We start from the raw sequence: 23449 nt of genomic DNA, 5'->3' as shown, positions 1-23449 counted from the left end.
AATTATTCTAACTAGTGTAAATGTAAGCGATGTAACCTTCTCTATCATTTTAAATCATATTTATATTTAAATATTTTTGCAACTGTGGAAGTTGCTTGATCTGTGCAGTAAAAATGAGCTGGACAGAATAAAGCACACAGTGGGACTGTTGTGCACAAACAGATTTATAAATGATGATATCCAAATGATAACATCATGATATATAGGAATCTGCTGTAAATGCATGGAGGAACTCTCCAACTTTCTCAGTTTCTAAGATAAAGCTATCTTATTTAAACTTATATAACAAAAATCTGTTGCATAAAAGTGCATTTTCACACATTCAGTATCTCTGTTTTTATCATAGTGGGAGGAAAATGTGCCGTGTTGTTTCTCGGTGCATGCTGGGACAGTCTGCAGCTTCCTGCAGGTGTAAACTGGATCATCCAGTATTCCCAGCTTCATCTGTCTTTATCTGTAATCTCACCATCACATGAAGGCCTTAAAAACACTTCCTGATGTGGCTGTGACCCCGATCCTGTCTGACAGTGATTTATACAACAGCTGCTCCTGATCGTACGGAGGATGATGAGAGCCACGCGTGAGATAAAGAAAATGTTTTGCATTTTAAGACAATGGTGAAAAGGTTTAAGGGCATTTTCACATTAGGTATGATTGTTTTGTACCGTGCCTCTCCTCAGGAGGCTTAAGACCCACCTCAGCTTTGCTCCTGTTTTTAAAGTTCAAGTTACAAATAGCCGTCATCACTCAGGCTTTGCCCAGTCTATCAGTCTGATATAACAGGTGGCAGTAGGTCTGCAAACCTGCTTAGAAGAGGAAAGAGCGTCATCCCCAGGGTCACTTTAGTAGTTAAGAGCTTGTTTGTGATGTAAACAAAAATATGTCTTGCAAACTTCCAGGCTCAAATGCATTGCAACACATTGTGATATTTTGTGCACTGCTGCTGAGCAGATTTTTTTTTTTTGTTTAGACATGCATGTTAAGACTTTTTTCAGACAGCAACAACGACCCTCTTCCTTCTTACACATCCACCCTAGAGTTAGGCTAGAAACACACCCATTCTGCAGCAATATGACCATTTTTAAAGGGACAGGAGACTTTGACTTTGCCTTAATACGTGGAAAACAAACTGATTAATGCGGCTTGCAATGGATAATTTCTGAGGTCAAAGTTTCCCTTTTATTAAGGTTTTCTGGGGGAATAATTTTTCAAATTAAGACATAAAAGAGCCACAAATCCCCACAAAAGAGCCACACGTTGAGTATTACTAGTCTACACACTGACTAGTACCTATTTTTAATGATGCTCAACCTTCGTGAATGATTAATGAGCTCATACTATACAGTTGATGGTCGTGCACAACCTGAGTACTCGCTCTGTACGAGTGAAATCAGGACAGACTGTGACAAACGTCAGTGGACTAAGTCTCACATCCTGAGGTTGAAGTTTTGCAGTCATATCTTCTCTCTGGCTATGTAAGTCTCCCACACACAGACAAACAGCATTGCCAGCAAGCATATCTAGCAGCTATATAAATAAAATAAATACCAGCAGGTCTGTGGGAGGGTCTGTTTCCTGCTCGTTTATTTCCTTTATTATAAGGAAGACATATCAGAGAGGTATTTCAGCAGTCTTCATAGTGATTGAAGACGATGTCCGACAGTTTGCAAAGGAAAAAATGTCCCAAAATCAGAGAATCTTCTTACTCACTATGCATCAAACATGCCAGAACGTGTTCTCCTGTACCCTGCACAACACAACAAACAGACCAGACTGAAAGTCGCCACAGGTTAGTCATGCAATCTAAAATTCATACCTGATTCTGCAGGAAATGGCCCCGTGCACACCACCTTAAGTGGACTCGGTGATGAGTTTAGTAGGCTTGCATTCACAATGATCCAATTAACCGAACTTTTAAACGTATTTATTTATTTATTTAAAATGTAGCCAAAATGGACACGCAGTAAAGCCCATCCAGATCGCATTAGACTCAACCAAGCCACTACAGCTCAAAACCGGCTAGCTGATACAGCCGCCACCGATTCTGCTTGTCTCGTCGCAGACAGCTGTTTTTAGAACACTGCAACCAGATAAATGTGGGGAAAAAAAGGGTATAAATCTTGTTTTGAGGGCTATAAATTCCAACATCTTTAGATGAAGTCGTGCAGTTGATTTTTAAATGATTACATCTCTTTTTTTTACTGATCATCTTGATAACCAGGTGTGATCACTGTCACAGCATCGCAGTTAAACTTCAAAATAAAAAGTAAAATTTCCATAAAAAGAATTAAAATGAACAACAAATCTATGGTGTGAACCCAGGCAAACAACGCAGATGGTCAGATAAATTCAAATAACTCCTTTAAAATCTAGACTTTATAGTTTTATTTTACTAAAAATAATAACAGAAAATCTCATTTTTGAAATCATTTGTGTGACACCAGAACATCTAAAAATCACGTTTAATTCTTGCAACACAAAATGTCTCTTCTTCTCTTATGCTGGGCACCGTTTGACCTCCGTATTTATGAAATTCTAGCTCAATGGATGAAAATATCTAAATTTATATCAAATATTGTAAAAATGTGTAGAAAAGCAACGATTCTCTTTAAACTGACTGTTAGTGTATTGATTGAAGTTAGTATTGATGAATGATGAATTTATTAGTGAGATGGGGGGGGTTAAGATGCTTCTAATTTATTTCCTACAGTTGAATTAATATTTATTAATCTAATGACAGATTTACTATGATGTGCAGTTCACGATGTATACTTGAATGTGAGCGTGTGATTGTGAGTGTAGCCGAGTGAATGTGTGATGTTTCTGTTCTTAAAGCTTGTTCCCTCAAAAATACACAGAAATACACACTCACCTATACACACTCACACATACACACTCAGAAATACACACTTTTACCTGAACGCACTCAGCAGTCACAGCAGGAAGGGAGGAGAGGAGGAGGAGGAGGAGGATGAAGAGGAGGAAGTTGGCGTCCATCGGCTTCTGTTTTGTAGCACAGGAGGAAGTGGATGACGGCGACGTTGATGCATTCATGGACCTGAAAATGTAAAACACACAGACACTACCTGCTCCGCCCATCTCAGGGGAAGCTCCGCCCCCTCCTGGACCTAGACGGGAATCAGGAAGTAACTGAACAATGACGAGGAAGAGGAAGAAGTGAGGAGGGGGCGGTCCTCTCTGATGTCTTTGTTTGTTTTCTAAAGATTTGATTGGTTGGTTGATTGTGTTTTTTAATTTTGTAATTTTTTTAGTGAGACGAGTGCTGAGAGTCGGAACTTTGTGCCTTCAGTATCTCATCGCCATGTCACGCCCACCCAACACGCGCACGCCACACACACGTTTACAACGTCGGTGCGAGGCAGTGATGCTTGCCGACGCTTTGAGCAAAAAGGATTTTTAGCACAGCTCTTTAAATGATGTCAAAAGGTCAGATTTCATGGCTAAAAACAGCAACGACATCTTTATTTTGCCCTGAATTCAGTCTTTCAGGTGCTGATGCTAACAGGAATCATCTAGAAATGTACTATTTTATAATTTTTTATATTTAAAACTCTTTCAGTTTCAAAGAAATTATGATGAAGAAAAACTGAAAAATCAGCAACATGAAGCAGCCTTCATCTGGTGCTCGGTTAAGACTGTGCCAACTTTTTTGAGTAAGATCAACCCAGCCATTGTGTTAACTGTTAAGATCATAGTTCAGTCTATATGCAAAATAAACATCATAATAAAGAGCCAAAAAGTCCAACAGTCGGCTCTTTGTTGCACCTTTTAAATCAAAGAAAGCTGGATGCAGGAATATCCCAGCTTTCCTGAACACAACACAAAAGCAGCTGTTTGTATGGAAGCCCATTACTGCCAAAAGGGGAAAAAAACAATCAAGTTAGGTTGTATGAAAAAAAAAATACTCACATAAGGTTGCTGGAATTGAAACGGTACTAATACAGTATGTTTTCTAACGAAAGCAACAGAAACAAAAGAACAACTTTATGTTTTTAATTCGCAAAGATTGCAAATCTGCACCATATGAACTGTTTATATTTGTACTGTTTAGATAGCTGTTGGATTTTGTGATGGAATCATACATTCTCTAAAGCATATTCTCATGAAAAAAGGCATTTTTTAAATTTAGCACATTTCAATTTCAGCAATTATATAAAAACAGATATTGAATTGATTTTAAATATGCATTATAAAAAATTACCAAAGTATTCGACCTTTTGATAACCATTAAATATAAAGACAATGACTTAAAAAGTGTTGGTGAATAAAATTGGTTCTCCAGACTTCGTCTTTTTCTATGATTAAAATAAAAAATATGTTATGCTTTCGCCTACAGTGTAAATGTAGAATTGACAACATTAAAATAGTTTTCTACTACTGCAAACTGTGCAAATAGTATAATTTTTATTGCATCTATTGGCTCTATCTTGCTCGCTTTTAATCAAAGAAAGCTGGATACAGGATTATCCCAGCTTTCCTTAACACAGCACAAAAACTGGCTGCTTGTATGGAAGCCTTTTCCTGCCAAAAGACAAACAAAACAATCAGGTTGGAAAAAATTAAGAGTAAATACTTGTATAGCTTTGTCAATTACCAGAATTTAGACCTTGATGTGCCTTCAGTAAAAATCTTGTAAGGCAATAAAAATTAGAAAAACAACTCAGTATTGGGTTATTACTTTAATTTAATGAAGTTGGGAAGAAAAAAAGAAAATACTGGCATGGGGTTTTCAAAATACCAAAGTAAAAAACAAACAAAAAAAAAACTATATCTGTTATAGTTGCAATAACAGAAGAAAAAGGGCGCTAGATATTGGGGATTTCAGTTTGCAAAAAATTGCAAGTAAAAGTCTTGCACCCTCTAAATTGAATAAATTGATAGTTTCAATGGTTTAGCTGCTTTGCTTATGAGAAAAAAGAGTTTTTTGAAGATTCAGCAATTTTCAGTTCTATGAATATTAAAATATGTGGAACTGAAAATTATGAAGATATTAAGAATTTTTATAACGTTAAACTTGCAATAAATAAAAAAGTGCATTGAAAATAAAGCAAGTACATGATACTCCTACATCCTCTTGAATTATCTGCAATTTTTTAAAGTTTGTGAGAAGTTCTACTTTCACCTAAAAGTTCATAATATCAATATCTGAATTTTAATCACATAATTTTACTAAGCGGTAATTATTTGTGATTAAGCATGTTACATCTTTTTTACTGACATATTTTGACTTTTTATGTCAATTTTCACTTCACAAAAATATAGGAGAGTTTTATCATTGCCTCTCTTTCTCGGTTAAGAATTGTTTATTTTTATCTTCTGGCAGCTTTGGGCTTCCATAGTGTTTACAGAGCTTACAAAGCAGGCTAACACACCAACCTTATATTGTAGCTTTAACCTGATACCGACCCCTACAGGTGTGTTGTGTGAACGTGTGCGTGTTGGCATGAGGGGCGGGGTTTCTAACATGGCTGCACAATGTACAGACACATATCAGCCAACTGTCGCCACGCGTCGCTTTGGGGACAAACGGGTGACGCCTGCTGACGACAGGGGCTAAGCTAACACTAGCCGATCGACCGCTAGCGTCCAGTCGCTAGCCGTTGCACTGATGTTTTCTCTACAGTGAAGCTAACACTAGCCTACTGCTAACTTACTGCTAGTAGCACCTAGCTCATTTTTACTTGCTAGCTACAGCGGCGCGATAGCCCCACGTGGGCTCCCGTTAGCTGCTAGCATTAGCGTAAATGTGGTTTTAAAGCATTCTTTTTCATGTCGGTACCTCAGACTGCTCAGTTATCTTTTTTCTGATGATTTTTACTGTTGTCATTGTGACTAACACCCAGGGCATTTGGTTGAATCTACCAAAGTGCATTCCTTTACAAAGCTAGCCCAGCGCTAGCTGCTCAAACAGAAAGATGGCGAGGAAGTGGAAGGTCAGACAGGAAGAGAGAGGAAGTGAAAAGACAGGAAATCAGGAGAAGCTGCCTTTCAGATTAAAAGTTGGTAAGAGGAACGTGATGGTGTTTAGTTTTATTTTTGTTTTTTTGTTTTTTTTTTTAGGCTGCAGTCCTACAGGATCATGAAGTCTTTAACCGACCTCTTGGTAGCATCAATCTCTTTAGCCTAACTAGCCTGCTAGCTCGTGACCATGCTAGCCAGTTAGCCTACTAGCTCATTAGCCATTCGGCATCTATCAGGAGGTCTCTGCAGCCAGAGGTTAGCCGCGGTTAGCGTGGAGCTGCGCTGTATTTCTGTGACGTTTGCCAGCTGGGTTTTATTGTGGATTTTATCTGTAAATAATGTGGAAAATGTTTGAAAAATGATTTTTTGGGGGGTTGAATGCGCCGCTGTGCCACGTCACGGCCAGTTTTACAACGTACTGTATCTACTGTACAGAACACAGAAGTCGACACTTTTTCTAGTGAGCCTTTGTTAAATTTTATTGTGGTGGAAAATTATTATTATTATTATTATTAATAAAACAGTTTTATTGTTCATCTTTTACTGTTTGTTCTTTCTGCTATTTGGTGTATAACAATAATACATAGTTTTTAGGATCAATTTAAAAGAGATACAATTAGAAACTGTTAAAAATATAGAAAACAAATATTTTTCTATTCCATCATTTGACCTGAAGTGGCAAAACATTTTAAACATTGCTGCTGCTCAATGCAGAACAGATGAAAACAGCAGAAAATGCATCCATGCCAACGTAAAGGACGCATGGAAGTATGTGAGCAGTGACAGTAACATCGTTTGAAAGGACGTATACATTTTCGTACCTAAAGGGAGTATAAGCCAGCCTTTACACTTGGTTTTGAGGGGCGAGTTAAGACTGAGGTTACGACTGAGGGTTAAGGGAAGAATTGGGATTCAGCCTAAATCCACCCAGACATCCCTCTTCCCAGCATCGTTTTCCAGTTTCTCCTGAGAGATCCTTCAGCGAGTCCTGTGTCTGCCCCGAGGTCTCCCAATTATACGTGCCTGGAAGACCGCCAAACAGAGGCAACCATGAAGCATTCTGATCAAAACAATCTCAGCCGGCTCTTTTCAAAGTAGCAGCACCTCTCAGAATCTCAATTTGACCGCTCGAACCTGCGATGTCAATCTTTCAGTCGCTACCCAGAGCTCACGGCCATAGGTGAGGGTCGGAATGAGGATCGACCGGTAAATAGAGAGCTTTGCCTTTCACCTCAGCTCTTCACCAAAACAGTCGAGTACAATGCCTGCAGTTCTGCTAAAGCTGCACCAATCGGCCTGCCAATCTCCTTTACTTCATGCGAAGACTCACTCCCCACCTGGTGGGAGCAAAATCCCCCGTTTCCTGGCAGAGAAACACAGCCTCGCAAATCCATCGTAACAGCATGCATGCTAATGTCACTCTTATATCAACAAATCTGAGGAGATTTTTTTCTAGCACCTTTAAAAATTCTGATGAACTGAAAAAAAATTACTTTTTCATATACAGAACCCTTAACCCACGGCTGTCAAACTCAAGGCCTGGGGGCCAAATGTGGCCCGTAGAATGATTATACGCAAGATCAAATCGTATTTGTGTTATAACTGGTCCACCAGTATGAGGTCTGCAGATTTCCTCCAGTATAAAAATGTAAACTTCAACTTGATTATTTAAAATATCCTTGTTAAGCCATAAAAATCTGAAAAAGTAAAGAGAAAAAGAGATTAAATAAAAAGTCAAGAATGTGGGGAAAGAAATTAATTTGTGTTTTATTTCATATTTTCAATTCTGCATCTCAAGATTACAACTAAAACTTGTGATTTTGACTTTTTATTTTGTCTTTGACCTTTTCAACTCATAATTTGGACTTGATGTCACATTTTTATCTTTAAGATTCCCAATTTTATATTTGAAGTCTTATTTTGACCTTCTCAACTCATTACTTTGGCTTTTTAATCCCATATCTTGACTTTTAAAAACATGAATTTTTTTTTCTCATATTTTGACATTTTAAATGACTAATTTTTACTTTTTGTCATATTTTGATCTTTAACACTCCCAATTTTGAATTTAAGTCATATTTTTTACTTTTTAAGTCATCATTTTCAATTCTAGCTAATTTTTTGCCATTTTCAGCTCCTAATTTTTAGGTTTTTAATCCCATATTTTGAACTATCAGACTCACAATTTAAAATTGTAAGTCATATTTTGACTCTTAAACTCATGATTTCAAAATTGATCTCATATTTTTACCTTTCAAACTTATGATTTCAACTTTCTCCTCATATATTTGCTCTTTAAAAACATTATTTTTCTATTTTTAATATCGTGCTCTGATCTTTTTTGGAACTGATAGGAATTTTTATCTCAGATTTGAGCCTTTAAACTTATCATTTTAACTTTTTTGAATTTCAAAATGATTATCAGTGCTGTTTTTTTCATATTTTATTACTGGTGAATATGAGGTTGACAGTTATTGTTAAATGTTAAACCCTGTTAGGCCTCCAGGTTAGACCTGAATCCCGAATCCAGCCCCTGCTGTGATTGAATCTGACACCCCTGCCTTAACTGCTGCATTTTGTATTACTCCATGATCCCATGGTGTGACAGCTACACTGCACTACACTTTGAACACATTTTGTTTTTTTTTACTGATTTATGCCATTATCCTGAGATAACAATGCTTGTTTTTTCCACAATAACCAGCAGCATCAGCTGAAAATGCCCCCATCACTAGAAATAAGTGTTGGTATTTGAAGATTTGAAGATAAATAACCCAGAGAAGTAGTTTGAGGGCATTTCATGTTTTCTCCTCATAGGTAGATAATTCTCTCTCTCTCTCTCCGAGGATAGAAATAAACCCGGCTACGTCAAGAACATGGGGTATTTTCATGCTGAACTTCACAACTTCCGTGATCCCCAATTTAGACCAGGGTTACCATGGCAACGCAGGCTCTCCTCACAGGTGCTAATTAATGCAGCATTGAGGCGCAGGATGTGACATCACAGTGAGGAAACAAATGAGACACATGCAGGAGTCCTTATAGAACGCTGTCTGACATTACAACCCCAGTTCCAAAAAAAATGGGACGCTGTGTAAAATGTGAATGGAAACAAAAGTTGTCAAATCTCATGACTCTATGCACAATAGAACAAAAACAACATATCAGATGTTAGCTTGTTTTGAATTTGATGGCAGTTACATCTCAGAAAGAGAGAGAGAGAGAGAGAGAGAGAGAGAGGCTGGTGATCTTGGCATGATTCTGGATTCTCAGGAACTCTTCTAGAAATCACTGTCCGTCATCACAGTTGGCCCCACCATCCACAAATGACAGTTAAAGCTGGATCATGGAGAGAAGAAGCCATATGTGACCAGGATCCAGGAACACCGCCGTCTTCTCTGGACCAAAGCTCATTTAACATGGACTGAGAAAACATGGAAAACTGTTCTGTGATCAGAGGAAACCACAGATGCCGTGTCCTGTAGACCGAAGAGGATTTGGAGCATCCAGCTTGTTCTCCTGGCTCAGGTCTAAAGCCTGCATCTCTGATGGTATGGGGTTGCATTAGTGTCTGTGGCGTGGGCAGCTCTAACACCTGGAAAGAACGATCAGTGCTGAAAAGTAGAGAGAGGTTTTAGAGCAACATGTGCTCACAACAGCATGGCTTCACAAAAGAAGAGTCCAGGTCCTGAACTGGCCTGCCTGCAGTCCAGGCCTTCCATCAACAGAAAACATTTGGAGCATCAGAAAACGGATCATTTTGTGGGCGAACTGGCGTGAGAAGGAGGGAATTTTCCATTTAGCAAGCAGAGATCATCCTCTGCTGCTCAGGTCAGTAATCACATAGAAGTTATTACGATCTAAGCCAAATATTCCCGTTTCCTCACAGCCTGCCTCACGTTTTAGTGTTTCTGCTCCACGGCCAAGAAGATTGGCGTTAAAACTCTCAGAGGTCAAACAGCAGAACTCTTTGTTTTTGTTTGTAAGCTGCCAAACTACAAGTTGACCTTTGACCTAAATGAGCTTTGTTAAAATCAGCTGCAGCTAAAGCTAAAGTTTTTCACAACCACGTCGGTGCCAAATCTGGTTTCTTAGATGCCAAAATCATGATGGTAAATGGTCTATGCATGCTGGAAATGTTCCTTTTGATAAAATAAGGTGAAATAATAATAAATGCTGCTGGATATGGCATTTAAGACTCTTTTGAAACTGATTCTGAGGGTTTTAAAGAGGAAAAGATGAAGAAATTATCAGTTTGTAAAAATACTGTGATTAATAACTGAATTTTAATTGAGACTTTATCAGATTCTTACTCAATTAAGGAGCAGATTCACTTTAAATTAGTCTCTAATTGATCTGAGTCAACATAATGTATTCATAATTAAAGGTTTAGTCATTCCCTCGTCCACTTACCCTCTCTCTCTCTCTCTCTCTCTCTCTCTCTCCTGTCACTGACAGGACAATTAGTTCACCATGGCAACCAGGAAAAGCCATGTGATTGGAGCAGCTGTGTTCCATATTAGGCAGTGAGGAGATTAGCAGGAAGGACACACAGGCTAATTATAGATGCTAGCATGAAGCTAACAGGCTAACTGAGCCTCCTGACTCAGGGTTTAAAGGATTCTTAGACATGATGGATGCAAGTTAGAACTAAAATTCAACATTAATGGGAAAATAGTCCATTAAATCCACACACTGATGCATCAAAACAAATACAAAAATAAAAGACAAAGGTAAAATAGAAGAATTTTTGAATGGTGTAAATACATATAATAGTATAGTACATAATGGTGTATAAATTAGTATATAATGGTGTGTGTGTGTGTGTGTGTGTGTGTGTGTGTGTATAAAGAATAATATATAAAAAGATATATACATTTATTATTTTTTATATTTGTATATATTTTAATGTAATTTTTATTCTATTCTTTACACACACACACATATATATACAAAATGAAAAAAAAAAAAAAAAAAATATATATATATATATATATATATATATATATACAGCGCTTAACAAATGTTTAAGACCACCTGTCATATTTGTCTCAGAGACCATCCAGCATCATGAAGTGCTTTAATGCGGACTCTTTCATTTTCAGTGAGCTCTCCACGTTTTACCATTTTGAACAGGAATGAGGAATTTCAAACTGAATTCACCCAAATTTGAGCCGGCTCACTTGGTTTCTCTGAGAAGTCAGAAATGAATCAAGCATAACATTCAACCACTAAAACTCATTTTTCTGTTCAGGAATGCAGGTAAATAACTATAATTTGACATATCAATCAAGAAATAAAAATGTGCTTTAACATTTTTCAGTTTTTTGTAAATCAGTATTTTTGTGGATAACAATAATAATTATATTTTAGCATTAAAAATATCATTTGGGTTAAAGAGCTTCTACATATTGGTGTATTAACCATTGCAGAAACATAAAAAATTATTTTGGTAATTACCAATGCTGTTAACTAAGGGCAGCTGTGGCTTAAACCTTACTTTGGTTAGGGTTAGGGTGGTCTAATAAATTTTTTAAGCACTGTATATAAATATATTCTGTAGTATGTCATGCTTAATCATATATACATACATATATTTATATGTATGTACATACATATGTATATGTATGTATGTATATATGTATAATATTTTTTTTCTGTAGTATGTCATGATTAACCACACCTTTTACCATTCCAAAACCAAACTCATAAACAGCTGAACAACCAGGGCTGTCTGCATTGTTTTGATGCCATTAAGGCCTGTAATTAGTGTATTTTTTATTTATTGTTCCTCTTTGCCTACATTGGTTAAGCCACTTCAGGTTCTCTGTGCAGCCTCGGTTATTTCCTTTTCAATCCATAACAAGCTTCTTTTGTCATTTAAGTTTCAATGTAAGCAAAAACCAAAGATTAATCGTGGTTAGATTAATTTACAGCAACAGATTATATTCCTGTGTTTTATTTGTCTGGTATTTATTCTGTTGTATCTCTGATATTTAGGGGTCTGTATGATGATGCTGTTTTTATATTTTTGTTTTTTTATCTTTGTTTTATTTATTCTGTTGTATCTCTGATGTTTAAGAGTCCATATGATGCTGTTGGTTTTATATTCCTGTTTTTTATCTTTGTTTTATTTATTTTGTTGTATCTCTGATATTTAAGGGTCTGTATGATGCTGCTGTTTTTATATTTTTGTTTTTTATCTTTGTTTTATTTATTCTGTTGTATCTCTGATATTTAAGGGTCTGTATGATGCTGCTGTTTTTATATTTTTGTTTTTTATCTTTGTTTTATTTATTCTGTTGTATCTCTGATATTTAAGGGTCTGTATGATGCTGCTGTTTTTATATTTTTGTTTTTTATCTTTGTTTTATTTATTCTGTTGTATCTCTGATATTTAAGGGTCGTATGATGCTGCTGTTTTTATATTTTTGTTTTTTTATCTTTGTTTTATTTATTCTGTTGTATCTCTGATGTTTAAGAGTCCATATGATGCTGTTGGTTTTATATTCCTGTTTTTTATCTTTGTTTTATTTATTGTGTTGTATCTGATATTTAAGGGTCTGTATGATGCTGCTGTTTTTATATTTTTGTTTTTTATCTTTGTTTTATTTATTCTGCTGTATCTCTGATATTTAAGGGTCTGTATGATGCTGCTGTTTTTATATTTTTGTTTTTTATCTTTGTTTTATTTATTCTGCTGTATCTCTGATATTTAAGGGTCCATATGATGCTGCTATTTTTATATTTTTGTTTTTTATCTTTGTTTTATTTATTCTGTTGTATCTCTGATATTTAAGGGTCTGTATGATGCTGCTGTTTTTATATTTTTGTTTTTTATCTTTGTTTTATTTATTCTGCTGTATCTCTGATATTTAAGGCTCCATATGATGCTGCTGTTTTTATATTTTTGTTTTTTATCTTTGTTTTATTTATTCTGCTGTATCTCTGATATTTAAGGCTCCATATGATGCTGCTGTTTTTATATTCCATGTTGTTTCTATGCAGTCTGAAACCGGAACCCTCCGTTCCTCCCTGTGGTCTTCAGTTACACTTTCTCCTGAGTTTTTTCTGAGTCAGTGAACGCCACTCCGTGATGATGTGTTCGAGGTCAATCTTGATCTTTTTCACGTCGATACTGGTGACGATCCGGAGGATTCTCCCCGTCATCTTCAGCTCTGATGTCAACAAAGCAGACGGGATCAGCTGTGAGTGAGAGCGTCTATTTCAGAGTGGATGTAGCTCAGAGCGCAGCAGGAGGTCATTACAGCAAACACACACACGCTGCTGGTAACCTGAGAGAGTGTGGCCTGCTGCAAAGGATTATGGGTCCAAATTAATATCCACTTACTGTACAAATGTCTCAGCACCTTCACCCACAACATCAGCTGGATGTGCATGCTGTCAGCCTCAAGCTCAGACAAAGATTCATGAAGTAACACGGTGTTTAGAGCATCACAGCGGTGTGAACTGAGCCGTCACCGTTCCAATCAGACCGGCTGACGGTGTTGTCTGAGATTCAGTTTGTTTGAATTATCAACAGCTGCTTTCTAACAACACTGCGAACAGATAAAAGGGAGGTGGGCAGCAGAAGTCTAGTTTTTAAAGGCCCGACTGCACCAAATATTTGTTCAAAGCAGAGCAATTTATCAGGCTGGGCCCCTGAAAGTCACCATTTAGTAGTCAACACATGCACCTGAGCCTGCTGGCTAGCATTCAGCACAATATCTACAGCATCGCTAGCAAGGCCGCCCATAAGGGGGGAGAAAGAGGAGAGCATTCTGGGGCCCTGCCAAATGAGGGGCCCAAGGAGGTCAGCACAGTTATGGTCCAATAGTTAATCTGTGATAACCATATTTTATTATTTAGCCTCAATTTTCACCACTCTTATCAAAGAAACAAAAAAAAACTTAATTTGATGATGCTGATGCAATATGGCCACAATGCCAGAGAAAAAAGCAGAAGAAACTGGTTTCATTTAAGAAAAGGCAAAAAATGACAGAAGAAACTGTAAAATTGGGTAAAATTGACACATTTTGGCAAAAAGTGGCAAAAAACGGTTAAAAGTATCAAAAGGATGTCTAAAGTGATTAAAAAAAAGAGGTTAAGAGAGAAGCAAAACAAGGAAAAAACTGAAAAAGTAGCAAAAAAGTAAGTCAAAAGGGGCAAAAGTGAATAAAAGCAGCAAATATTGAATAAACAGGCAAAAATGGGCAGAAATATTGTGAAATTGGTTTAAAAAGTGGCTAAAATGTGGCAAATATGGGTTTAAAGTGGCAAAAATGGCAGCTATCATTATGAGAATAGGTTAAAAATGTTGAAAAGCAGTTAGAAATGGCAAAAAGTGGTCAAAAGTTACAAAAAATTCATGCAAAGTTGCAAAAATGTCAGCTTAAGACATGAAATAGGGTTAAAAGTGGTGAAAAGCTGTTAAAGTGGCAAAGAAAATGGTGGGAAAAAGTGGTTAAAGTTTGGCAAAACTAGGTTAAAAGTGGATAAAAGCAGCAAATATTAAATAAACAGGCAAAAAAGGGCAGCTTAAGACATAAAATAGGGTTAAAAGTGGTGAAAAGCTGTTGAAGTGGCAAAGAAATTAGAAAAAAGTAGTTAAAATTTGGCAAAACTAGGTTAAAAGTGGAAAAAAGCAGCAAATATACATTTAAGAAAGGCAGAAAGGGGTGGAAAATGTGTTAAAGTGTTTAAAAAGTGGGAAAAAATGGTTAAAATTGCAAAAAATTGGCTCAAACTGGCAAAAACAATGTGTTAAAAATTGAGAATTTTGTGGTGAAACTTATGAAAAAGTGTTGAAAGGAAGCATAATTGGGCTAAATGTAGAAAGATAGATGAGTAAGGGTTACTAGAGGCAAAAATTGGTCAAAAGTGAGAATAAATGCCATAAAATAAGAGTGAAAAGGTTGAGAACGTAGCAGGAATGACTAATCTGAAGGAAGGTCAGCAGACAGAAGGATGAGGACATAACGGATCCATTCTTGATGACAGCCGACTGACTTTGCACCCCTATGCCAGCTCTCCCAGCATGCACTGGGCTGTCACCTGAGCAGGTGGAGGGCATGGAGGGGGTCTGACCTACAGACCCAGATAATGGAGAGAGAGAGAGATACAGAGAGGAATTAGCAAAAGGTGAAACACTCATCAGCTGAGAGGCTGATGCCTCCTGGAGCTGGGGGTCTTGTTTACAACGCCATGGCGATGCTTTAAACAAACTCTCTGGGGTTAAGAGGCGTGTTTTTCCTCACCTGTGCTCTACTTTATAACCATTAATTCATTTATTTTAATTGTACTTTTCATAAAGGGCATTCAAAAAATCTAAATGTTATTTTTCTCATTTCAAACCCATTAATCCCCTTCAAACCCTTTCTTTACCTGCTGCAACATCAACTCCTGTTAGTTCATTTAAACCCCGTTCCTTTATGATGTATCATGTAGAACATTTCAAATCTTGTATACATACCCCCAAATAATTAAGTGTTGGAAATATTATTGAACCAGTAAGACACAAGGTATTTCATTCTACCCATAATCACTGACATATACATTAACCAAGCAGCTTACCATTGCCCCTGATAAACCCAGAGAATGGACCCTGATAAACCCAGAGAATGGACCCTGATAAACCCAGAGAAAGGACCCTAATAAACCCAGAGAATGGACCCTGATAAACCCAGAGAATGGCCCCTGATAAACCTAGAGAATGGCCCCTGATAAACCCAGAGAATGGCCCCTGATAAACCTAGAGAATGGCCCCTGATGAACCCAGAGAATGGACCCTGATAAACCCAGAGAATGGACCCTGATAAACCCAGAGAATGGCCCCTGATAAACCCAGAGAATGGCCCCTGATAAACCCAGAGAATGGACCCTGATAAACCCAGAGAATGGCCCCTGATAAACCCAGAGAATGGCCCCTGATAAACCCAGAGAATGGCCCCTGATAAACCCAGAGAATGGACCCTGATAAACCTAGAGAATGGACCCTGATAAACCCAGAGAATACATATTTCCAAAAGTTGTATCAGTTTCTTCAGGTTTATTTCCTGGCATCCTGGCTATTGTGAACATCATAGCCTAGCTATAAGGTCTGACATTACTTTTTTAATTGTTCAGTGTTCATCGTTAATTTTAGTAATTAAAAGGTAATTCTGTGTTAATCAAAGGGGTTTATATTTTGAAAAGGCTATACTCAGCATAAATAAATCAATTTCATGTGTTGTTTCTTTGATAAGAGTAGTTATTATTCAGGTTGGAATTAAAAAATGTTTTTTCACAGATTAACTTCATAATGGACCAGGATTTTCTTGACCTCCCTGGGCCTGGTTTTGCTGGGCCCCAGAAAGCTCTCCTCTTTAGCCCCCTTATGCTTTAAGGCAACAACTCTCAGAATCAGAAGTAGGCAGTGTTTTAACAAGACAAGACCACACATCTAGAAGAAACCACTTATGAAAGCCACTCAGAAATACGGCATTATGAAAACCCTTCAGCATCAGCGGGCCATTGTTAGCCGTGTGGTGTGAAGGTTATTCGAAGCCTGAGGCGACCGTGACCCATCACTTCTCTAACAGCCTCACTGCAGCAGGGGCCTGCAAGGAGATTCTCTCTGTCTCTGCTCATACACCAGATGGACTAAAGGCCACACCTGTTAACTGCTGAATTCAGGTGTTTCATTCAGACCCACAGGTGTGTCAAATCATTCCCTAGCCATGCAGTCTCAAACATCTGTGACATATGGACATCTCTGAACACCATGTAGACTAAAACCATGTGACTTTTTCCATCTATATAGTGATAAAAAATCCATTTTGAGCTAATTTTACTGTAATAATCTCATGTAATTCCAGTCTTAATCAGCTATAGCTGAAACCAGACTGTTAGTGGAACCAGTTTGAGGGTCAGAGCGGCTCTGATCCAACATTTCACCTTCTGCAGACAGTTTGAGCCCCTAAATATAATACCAGCCGTGGAAACTGTCTCTCTCTCTCTTTCTGTATAATTGAATATAGACTCAGGCAGCCGCTCGCTGGTCGTCTGTGAGGGTCTCCGGGTTCAGGACCAGTGGAAAACTCTGTATGTGTGTTCACATGGTGTCAGATTTGTGAGGCCAGAGGTCGGTTTATTTCCAGCGTCTCTCTTCATCAAACGAGCCCCCCCCCACCCCCATCGTTCTCTTTCTCTCTCGGTCTGATCCATTTGTCACTCCAACATTATTTCGGGAGGAAATTTTTTGCCATAGGAACAATAATTTGATACTAAAGCATGATATTTAAGCAAAGATGAACCTCCAACTTTACTGCTGAATATTCTGATTCAGGACTGTTTCTGTTAAAGTCTAGATAAGTGGATATATTCTTAGATATAGGTCTGTATTTCGGGGTAGAAAAGTTGTTTTATTCTTTGCAGAGGAAAGAAGTAAAGTTTAACAGTGAGATTGCTGCATGCAGATTTCCAAACAAATGCTCCACTGCCCTCTAGTGGCCAAATGTGTCCCTACATCCAATCATGCAAGGCAACGTTTGCAAGGACCATCTCTCTCATCACTGTGGAGGAATTTTGTCCCACTCTTCTTTGCACAATTCTTTCAATTCAGCATCATTGGAGGGTTTTCCAGCATGAACTGCCTCCTGTTTAAGGATATGTCAGAGCATCTCAATCCGATTCAATCCCAGACTTTGACAAGACTAATCCAAAACCTTCATTTAATTTTTAGTCCATTCAGAGGTGGACTTACTGATGTGTTTGGGATCATTGTCCTGCTCCATTACTCAGTGTGCTTGAGCTTGAGGTCATGAACTGGCAGGTCTTATGGCGCCTCCTCCACAGGTTATTGATGCGCTCTTGGAGTCAGTTTGGTAGGTCAGCCACTCCTGGGAAGGTTCACCACTGTTCCAAGTTTTCCCCGTTTGTGGATAATGACTCGCACTGTGATCCAATGAGGCCTGCAGGTCCTTAGATGTTGTTCTGGGTTGTTTTGGGACCTCCTTGATGAGTCATCCATGCACTCTTGCAGTTATTTTTATAGGCCGGCTGCTCCTGGGAAGGTTCACCACTGTTCCAAGTTCTCCCCATTTGTGGATAATGGCTCACACTGTGATCCAGAGAGGCCTGTCTGTCTTTAGATGTTGTTTTTGGCATCTCCTGGATGGGTAAGCCATGCTCTCTTGGAGTCATTTCAATTGGCCAGCCTCTGCCAAGGAAGGTTAACCTGTGTTCCAAGTTCTCCCCATTTGTGGATAATACCTCGCGCTGTGATACAGTGAAGCCTACTAGTATGTTGAGATGTTGTTCTTGTTTTTGGGGGGAACTCCTGGATGAGTCTTCCATGGCTCTTGGAGTCATTTTGATAGGCCAGCCAGTCCTGGGAAGGTTCACCACTGTTCCAAGTTTTCCCCATTTGTGCGTAATGGCTCTCAGCATTGTTGACTGGTGTCCCAGTGCTCCATAAATGCAACTACTTCCCACAAACTTGCCTCACTGTGTTTTCCATGTCACTCTTAAACTAAATCAATGGTTATAAAGTTTTTTAACATGCATAATTTGTGGTCATCTGGTGATTAAGTAGCGTCATTACACCCTTTGCAATGGTCTGAGGATGTTAAGCTTCCTGGAGGAATGTTAAATTAAAAAGACATAATAAGGTGAGTATTTCTTCATATATGCACAACATATATATTGTAGTTACACAGTTAACCCACTAGATGTCAGTGTAGACCACAGATTCTTGTTTTCACACACGGAGCACTGCATTTTTCATGTTTAAAAGTTCTTGCAATGGTGTTTTCATCCTACGACATGGATTTTACATCCTATGGCACTTCTTACATTCACATAAACCTGATACAGTAAAATATCTCTAAACAGAGTCATAACACTCACAGGAACCTCATGTGACCAGCTGACTTTTCCTCTACTGCCATCTTCTGGGTTAACTTTACACTTACACATGCATGAACTTCACCCTGCAAGTAACCTGTGAAATGAATGACCTCTTTACTACTGAAGCCCTGAGATGCATGCATGCAACCATGCTTTTATTTCCTCTGCGTTAGAGTGTACAGGAGTGATAATCAGGCTGTTTATGTGTCAAAAGTCTATTTAAAAAGAAAAGATGCAGTCTCATCATAAATTCACAGCATGATTTAATCTAATGAAATTCAAGCTTCGAGCAAATGTTTGTTGGTGTGTCTGCTTGCGGTCTCCAAAAACAGACTGAAACACAGTCAGCATCATCAGATGATTCAAACTGTGATGGCCTAGTTTGCACTGCTGCAGCGTTCCTTTGCAGCAAGCCAGTTTCAGTACTTGGAGGCCCCAGATGATCTCATATTTCTGATATAACTGGCACATCAGTCTGAGGTCTGCTGATTTCCTCAAATATAAAAATGTAAACTTATCCTTGATGATACCCTCGTTAAGTCACAAAATCTGAAAAAGTAAGGGGTAAAAATATTTATATAAGAAGTCAGGAATGTGGGAAAAGAAATTAATTTGTGTTTTAATTTCATATTTTCAGTTTGGCAACTCACAATTACCACTCAAACTTAGGATTCTGACTTTTAATTTCATACTTTTAGCATTTCAACTCATAATTTTGACTTCTCATGTAATATTTTGAGCTTTAAGATTCATAATTATATATTTTTAAGTAATATTTTGACCTTTTAACCAATTATTTGAAATTTTGTCTCATATTTTCAACTTCAGACTTTGTCTTCATAATCCCATAATTTGACCTTTTAGACTCACAGTTGAAAATTTTGAATCATATTTTGACTTTTAATTTCATGGTTACAAATTTTATTTCATATTTTGACCTTTTAAACTCATGATTTCGAATTTTTAATATATTTGCGATTAATAAAACATTATCCTTCAATTTCAATTTCATGTTTTGATCTTTTTCAACTAATAATTGTCTTTTCTCAGACTGTGAGCCTTTAAACTTATCTTTTTAACTTTTTAAATCTCAAATTTTTTTATCATTAGTGCTAAGTTTTTTTTGTTTGTTTGTTTGTTTGTTTTTTCGTATTTTATTACCGGTGAAACAAGGTTGACAGTTTATGGTTAAAAAGGTGACCCTGTTAGGCTCTCACGTTAGTCTTGAATCCAGAATCTGGCCCCTGCTGTGATCGAGTTTGACACCCCTGTTCTAGACCATGTAGGAAAATAATTGTAGATGCTCACTGTTGGTGACATAGCCGTTCAGTTTGTCTATAGGGATCTACCTAACTATCGTAGCTTGACATGAAGACATTCTGGGGTTTCTGGGGGCCTGGACCTTGGTTTGTGGGCCAGGGACTCTTTTGGAGAATCAGATTCTACTTTGATGTTATTGTTTTCGCTGTTGCCCCTTATTTACAGTCAGGATACACGTCTTAGTCACAGAAAGTAATTTAAGACCTATAAATCATATACAGTATACAGTAGCTCACATCTACTGACTAACTGAGGCCCCAGGCAACTGTGTATCTTTGTCTACAGGTACGACGACCTGTTCCTGTAAAGATCTATATCTGCACTACCATCTGTTATAAAGGCTGTAAATGTCAGCATATTTAGACTTTAAATATTGGCCTATGTTGGCTATAAATATTGACTCTATTATCTGTAATATCAGCCTATAATGGTTGTAAATTTCCTCTCACATCTGTAGTAAATATTAGCCTTTATGGCTGTAATTATTGGTCTGTGCCAGCTTTTAATGTCAGTGTACTTGCTGGTAATATCTACTACAAATCTCAACCTATACTGGCTTTAAATATAATTCAGTCATTTATTTTGGCTGTATATATAGGCTATATCAGCTACAAATATCGACCTAAATCAGTTGTAAATATTGTTTATTTTGGCTGTAAATATAGGCCATATCAGTTTTGATTATCTGCCTGTATTTGCTGCAAGTTTCCACCTATATCGACGGTTAATATTATATTGGCTGTTATTGGTCTGTATTTCCTGATAATACTAGCCTATATCGCTGTTGAATACCAGCTTCTACCAGATGTTATTGGCCCATTTTGGCATTGACCATTTGTCCATATTGGCTGTAAATGCTGGCCTAAATTGGCTGTGAATATCAGTCTATATTGGTAATGTAAACAACAAATATCAACCTGTATCAGCTGTAAATATTGTTTATTTTGGCAGTAGATATAGGCTATAACAGCTACAAATAACCTATATCAGCTGTAAATATTGTTCATTTTGGCAGTAGATATAGGCTATAACAGCTACAAATATCCACCTATATCAGCTGTAAATATTGTTTATTTTGGCAGTAGATATAGGCTATAACAGCTATAAATATCCACCTATATCAGCTGTAAATATTGTTCATTTTGGCAGTAGATATAGGCTATATAAGCTACAAATAACCTATATCAGCTGTAAATATTGTTTATTTTGGCAGTAGATATAGGCTATAACAGCTATAAATATCCACCTATATCAGCTGTAAATATTGTTTATTTTGGCAGTAGATATAGGCTATAACAGCTATAAATATCCACCTATATCAGCTGTAAATATTGTTTATTTTGGCAGTAGATATAGGCTATAACAGCTATAAATATCCACCTATATCAGCTGTAAATATTGTTTATTTTGGCAGTAGATATACGCTATAACAGCTACAAATAACCTATATCAGCTGTAAATATTGTTCATTTTGGCAGTAGATATAGGCTATAACAGCTATAAATATCCACCTATATCAGCTGTAAATATTGTTCATTTTGGCAGTAGATATAGGCTATAACAGCTATAAATATCCACCTATATCAGCTGTAAATATTGTTTATTTTGGCAGTAGATATAGGCTATATAAGCTACAAATATCCACCTATATCAGCTGTAAATATTGTTCATTTTGGCAGTAGATATAGGCTATAACAGCTACAAATAACCTATATCAGCTGTAAATATTGTTTATTTTGGCAGTAGATATAGGCTATATAAGCTACAAATATCCACCTATATCAGCTGTAAATATTGTTTATTTTGGCAGTAGATATAGGCTATAACAGCTACAAATAACCTATATCAGCTGTAAATATTGTTTATTTTGGCAGTAGATATAGGCTATAACAGCTACAAATAACCTATATCAGCTGTAAATATTGTTCATTTTGGCAGTAGATATAGGCTATAACAGCTATAAATATCCACCTATATCAGCTGTAAATATTGTTTATTTTGGCAGTAGATATAGGCTATAACAGCTATACATATCCACCTATATCAGCTGTAAATATTGTTTATTTTGGCAGTAGATATAGGCTATATAAGCTACAAATATCCACCTATATCAGCTGTAAATATTGTTCATTTTGGCAGTAGATATAGGCTATAACAGCTACAAATAACCTATATCAGCTGTAAATATTGTTTATTTTGGCAGTAGATATAGGCTATATAAGCTACAAATATCCACCTATATCAGCTGTAAATATTGTTCATTTTGGCAGTCGATATAGGCTATATCAGCTATAAATATCCACCTATATCAGCTGTAAATATTGTTCATTTTGGCAGTAGATATAGGCTATAACAGCTACAAATATCCACCTATATCAGCTGTAAATATTGTTTATTTTGGCAGTAGATATAGGCTATAACAGCTATAAATATCCACCTATATCAGCTGTAAATATTGTTTATTTTGGCAGTAGATATAGGCTATATAAGCTACAAATATCAACCTATATCAGCTGTAAATATTGTTCATTTTGGCAGTAGATATAGGCTATAACAGCTATAAATATCCACCTATATCAGCTGTAAATATTGTTTATTTTGGCAGTAGATATAGGCTATAACAGCTATACATATCCACCTATATCAGCTGTAAATATTGTTTATTTTGGCAGTAGATATAGGCTATATAAGCTACAAATATCCACCTATATCAGCTGTAAATATTGTTCATTTTGGCAGTCGATATAGGCTATATCAGCTATAAATATCCACCTATATCAGCTGTAAATATTGTTCATTTTGGCAGTAGATATAGGCTATATCAGCTATAAATATCCACCTATATCAGCTGTAAATATTGTTTATTTTGGCAGTAGATATAGGCTATAACAGCTATAAATATCCACCTATATCAGCTGTAAATATTGTTTATTTTGGCAGTAGATATAGGCTATAACAGCTATAAATATCCACCTATATCAGCTGTAAATATTGTTCATTTTGGCAGTAGATATAGGCTATAACAGCTATAAATATCCACCTATATCAGCTGTAAATATTGTTTATTTTGGCAGTAGATATAGGCTATAACAGCTATAAATATCCACCTATATCAGCTGTAAATATTGTTCATTTTGGCAGTAGATATAGGCTATAACAGCTATAAATATCCACCTATATCAGCTGTAAATATTGTTCATTTTGGCAGTAGATATAGGCTATATCAGCTATAAATATCCACCTATATCAGCTGTAAATA

The sequence above is a fragment of the Cheilinus undulatus genome, linkage group 23 (assembly GCF_018320785.1).
Source record: "Cheilinus undulatus linkage group 23, ASM1832078v1, whole genome shotgun sequence".
Classification (NCBI taxonomy): domain Eukaryota; kingdom Metazoa; phylum Chordata; class Actinopteri; order Labriformes; family Labridae; genus Cheilinus; species Cheilinus undulatus.
Note: the sequence above shows the minus strand (reverse complement) of the source record.